The sequence below is a fragment of the Benincasa hispida genome, chromosome 4 (assembly GCF_027475165.1).
Source record: "Benincasa hispida cultivar pf3 chromosome 4, pf3_genome.v1.1, whole genome shotgun sequence".
NCBI classification, from domain to species: Eukaryota; Viridiplantae; Streptophyta; class Magnoliopsida; order Cucurbitales; family Cucurbitaceae; genus Benincasa; species Benincasa hispida.
In genome coordinates, this window is record NC_143481.1 from 64,177,873 (window position 1) to 64,183,442 (window position 5,570).

Here is a 5,570-nt window from a genome sequence, read left to right on the forward strand (position 1 = left end):
TACAGATTGAAGCTCTAGTGATACGAGGTTAATTAATTAAACTCTTTAATTAAATTAATCAACCTTTATTAACTGTCGGCCACTCCATTAAAGACTGACAATTGCACTCTTTACACTATAGATATATTTTTGTGTCCATTGGATACATCTAATCAACAGTGCATTGACTCTTCGCAAATTGCTCGTAAGTACAGCTGGATCAAAATAATCATTTTACCCCTGTTGTCACATCTAACTTTTTAAGTAATATTGATCCGTCTAATGAATAATTAGTCATAGTCAAAATAATCGTTTGATTTTGTGTTGATCATGGTTATCCACCTTTGTTTTGGCTTGCCCTCATGGGTGTCATGCGAGTATCCAACTAAGAGCAAATGCCATTCACAACTAAAACTCTTAATAGGCAGATTTTTCCTTGTGCTAATAGCGAAATTATATTTTTTTTAGATTTATTATTAATAAAGTAATTTCTACGAGTTTGAACACATTAGCTCAAACATCTCCCAACCCCATATTTTAAAGGAAACAAGATTCTCATTGTTGAAATCGATTGATGATTTTTTCTTAGAAAAAATTTGCAAAAGAGATTTGAGGTAAAACTTGCATACATGATAAATTTAAGAAATGTTTCCTAAAAAAAGATTCTAAAATTGAGTTCTCATGCCTATCTTAAAGAATCAAAATATTGGTCAGCATAAGTATTTGAAGGATCTCTTACCGAAGAGTTCTATGAGCGCGTTTAGATCGTTCCAATTTCACAGTGACCGAAATACACAATATACATTCAAATGCACAGTTATGCAAACAAACAGTCAATTAAAGGCATGCTTTGAACAAAAATAAACGAGGGAGAGAGAGTTGCCATACCAGTTGAAGACGTTCTTCAAACATCAAAACTTAATGCAGCGGAAACCTCTACCTGATCAACCAACGGCCAACAAAAGTATCGACTATAGCAGCACGAACAACCGCACGAACACGAACGACGTGGGGATGACACCACCAGAAAAGAGCCCCAGGTATTCTCGGAGTGAGAACCCAAAGCGTGGTCTTTGGTGAATTTGGTAGAGGAAGGAGGAAGACCAGATCGTGTAGACGATAAGCAAGTGAGAGGGAAAATGACGCTATCTATAACAAGATACATATTGTTTAGGGGAAACTACACGATCGTGTAGATTTTATTGAACGATCGTTTAGGAAAAGGTATACGCTCGTTTAGCTAACACGACACAATATACGATCGTTTACGAAAACTATCCGATCGTTTAGGACTTAGTGTGCGTTCGTTTAGGCGCGAGATGAACGATCGTTTAGGTGCAGAGCGACTATCATATATGCTCTCGATTTTAAGTGATCAATTACTTTTCACTAACACACTTCTTTCTATCTCTTTTGGGACGACGATTCAAAATGAAACCAATTTTCATCTTAATTCATCGGTTACAATAACCAATACTGCCCCACTAACGCACGTCCAAACATGACAAATTGGCTTAATTATCATATAATTAATCAATTAATTAATAATAAATATAATCATATTATATTTTTACCCTGTAGTTTGATATCACATATCTACCATAATATTTTCTCCTCTACTTGATATAAATCATATTTATATATAATTTCCTCCAAAATAACGTATCTCATACATTTAGCCAATTATATCATATATAATTAACTAGTCCAATTATATCATATATAATCAAACTTTCTCTTGTCAATTTGAACATTTCAAATTAACCCAAATACTGATTCTCGACTTTATCCAAGCTACCCAAGGGGCCTAATAGACTTGTGGCTCAAAGCTCCAACGGTACGTGAATAGCTGACTAAACTCTTTAGCCACGAGATCCACCATCCGTTAACTGTCAGACATTTCATTAAAGACCAACAGTTGAACTCTTCTTACCACAAATATATTTCTGTGTCAATCGGGTATAACCAATCATAAGTACGATGACCCTTCACAGATGCTCGTAAGTATAGCTTGGTCAATTTACCATTTTGCCCCTGTAATTACATCTCACTCCTTAAGTACCACTGATTCCTCTAATGAACAATACAACATAGTCCAACTATATGTGAACACCTCTCGGGCCAAGAGAAGGTGTGTGGCGCCACATCGTTCAAGCCCCGGAATCAGCCCTTAAGGGAGCCATCTATCTACTTACTCTTGCCTCGGGGAAGGAGTGAATTCCATCTTGTGTAGCTGAGTTCCCAGCTCCCAAATCAGACGAATCCCCAAAATGATAGGTTTGAATCGGCGACCTGGCCACTAACACCCATACAAATCAAAGGACCGCCCTCAATGGCAGGAAATTCCAACTCACTCAGGATTGAGGTCATGTTACCTATGGTCATCCTAGTAAACTGAAGTTTCTGTTGATAAGGCAGGGTTGAGAAGGTTTAATAACATTCTCCTAAGTAATGCATAAGTATCCTTTCATGTCATTAACTTAAAAAATGAAGAATTCACCTCTCAGTGCTTCATGCCACATTTACCCTATCTCTAGGACGCATACTTAAGTTAATTATATGACAAAAGGTTAACTTTATCTCTAAAGTTCGTTCCTTGTTTTATGAGTTTCACAACCATTTTCTCTCTCGAGTAGTTTGCTATTTCTACTTAAATAGATTTGTCAGATGGATTCAAGCAATGGATTAAGCACACACAATATGAAATTTAACTTATTCAAAACTTGTGAAAATATCAATTTAATATTCTCAAATCATTAGAAATTTAGTTGCTCATGATGGAGAGAATTGGAAGCATGGAAAGATGAGAGATGATGGAAATCATATTTATATTAAGAGATATAAAGTTTCTCAATCTCAAGATCTTAATACAATTTGCTAATGAAATGAAAATAAAGTAAAGTGGGGAGATGAAAGTGTCAAGTCATTGGTTGCGATGGATGTTGGTGGTGATTTCTCCCTTTTTAGAGAAAAAGACTAAGCTCTCACTCAAAATTCCTCAAAGAAAAGCTCGAGAGGTGGATGACAATGGCGGTTTGAGGGTAAATTTGGCAGAGCTTTGGCCAATTTCTTGGCAAAACTTTCCACACTTGAGATGAAGCTCTTTGGGCTATTTATAGGCATAAAAAAAAGGTTCTCAACCTCTTTCTAATGATGATTTGATACCTTCCATTTAATTCAATGTCCTGTTGCATCGAATCCTTGCATCACAAATTATTGGTTTTGTCGCCACTGCCTCAAATTAACTACCAACTTGTACTTTGATTTGACATCCACCGCTCATGCCTTTGTCGTTTTCCTTTCTTCATGTTGCATCTTAACACATGGTTCTTCACATGCAAGATCGAAGTTGTTCTTATTTCTTTATTCGCCCACGACTCTAGCTTTTATGTCCTTAGCTGATTTTTGCTTCTTTTCACGAAAATCTTGCATTCAAAGATGTTAGATTTTATAATTTTTAGGATAATGAGTTTTTTAAATGCTTGAACGCAAAACTTATCTATTTGCATAGTTTTCATTTCAAGTTAATGTATTTTCCTTTGAATTTCCCTAATTATTTATAAATAAAGAGCTATAATAACTTGTATTTTTACAAGTTATCATCGATGGACACAAAAATATTGTACAGTGCGAAAAGTGCATCTGTTGGTCTTTAGTAGAGGGACCCATAGTTAATGAATGTTGATTAACTTAATTAAAGAATTTAATTAATTAATCTCGTATCATTGAACTTCTAATTTATAGATCCATTAAGTCTCTCTACTAGCTCACAAAGGGATTGATTGAGACACTAAGTTGAGATATGATGTCTGAAGTTCATATGTCTATATTTGGAGTGCAGAGTTGAGTTCATATGTCTTGGGTACTGGTGAAATTTTGTGAACTCTAAATATTCTATTTTTATGATGACTATTTTTGTTTTGAAACTTTTTTGTTCAATAATTCTACCAATCTTTGTGTTAAATAAAATATGAACAACAATTAACTTGCAACATTTCTTTCAAGAATATAGTTAAATAAAATGATAAATTCAAAGAGAAATCAAAACTTTTAATTCCTAATTTTCTCCATGAATGTCATCATCATCCTCTTCTTTTTCTTCTTTTTTCTGTTGTTGCTCTGTATTTTTACTATGTCATGATTTTTTTTAATTGAATCTCCCCAATCATCTTGGCAGCCAATGAAATGACACCACATTTCTTCAATAATTTTACTTTCAATTCCTCTAAATTTGGAGGATCATCAGAGAACAAATCTCTATTTTCACTATTTCTTGCCAAAAAAACGTTTCAGGATAAAAATCTCCATTTTATGGTTTTTTTGTTATGTGTTACATACTTTTCAACTACATCCATACTTTTCCAAATATTATTAACACTCATTTTATTTGTGAATTTAATTTTGTAAAAATATATTTTGCAAATTTCTACGTATAAATATTGCACTTAATGTAGATAAAATACTATTATTTATATAATCAACAATACTACAACATACTTTAACAGTTATTGGTTTTATAATAGTTGAAATTTGTTGTCGATGTTGATTATTGAAGATGATTTTTGCTGGATTTTGTACTTGGAGGTGGTTGTTGGAGCTTGAAGTTGATTTGCATGAAGGTGGTATCAGAGTTGATCATTAGAGTTTGTCGTCGGAGGTGGTTTTCAGAACCTGGAGTTGGTCGTCGAATTTGGTCGCGTGAAGTTGATCGTCAAAGTTGATCATTGAATATGATTTTCGCCAGAGTTTGTAGTCAGAGGTGGTTGTCAAAGCTTAAAGTTGGTTGCATGAAGGTAATGTTGGAGTTGGTTGCTGAAGTTAGTCGTCGGAGGTGGTTGTCGAAGTCTAGAGTTGGTGTCAAAGTTGCTTGCTTGAAGGTGGTCATTGAAGTTGATCATCAAAGGTGATTTCATCAAAGTTTGTAGTCGAAGGTGGTGGTCGGAGCCTACGAAGGTGATGGTCAGAGTTGGTCATCTGAGTTTGTTGTCGGAGCCGAAAATTGGTCGTCGGAGTTGGTCACGCAAAAGTGCTCGTTGGAGTTAGGTCACAAGAGTTTTCATCGGAGGTGATTGTCAGAGCCCGAAGTTGGTTCCTGGGGTGTGGCAGCGATAATCACTGATAGTGGCTGATGGGTGTAGCCATTGAAAACATTAGAAGAAAGGAGAGTTGGGGTGAGTTGGTAAAATATACCAATTTAACTCCACCAATATTTAAAGTTGATGGGCTAAACATTGAGTTGGTATATTATACCAACTCATCTTAGCTCATGTTGGTGAACCAAATACCCCTTATGGGTAAAACAAGGAATATATAGTTTTAGAAGAATTTGAATTGTTCAAACTTTAAAGAAATGTATACGATAGGCTCCCCCTAAAACGTGATAATCTTTAACTGTTGCAATCAATAGATAAAGAAATTGCATAGCGGAACAATGAAAAATGAGCAAGTACACAATGTAGAATGGTTCAGCCCGTTGGGATTGCTGTCCTCATTCTCTTGGAGTCTCGTTGTTTTGTAAAGATACACATAGTTTAATGAATAAAATAAGTGTTATTTAATTCTGGCATTTACTCATATCCAATAAACAAAGC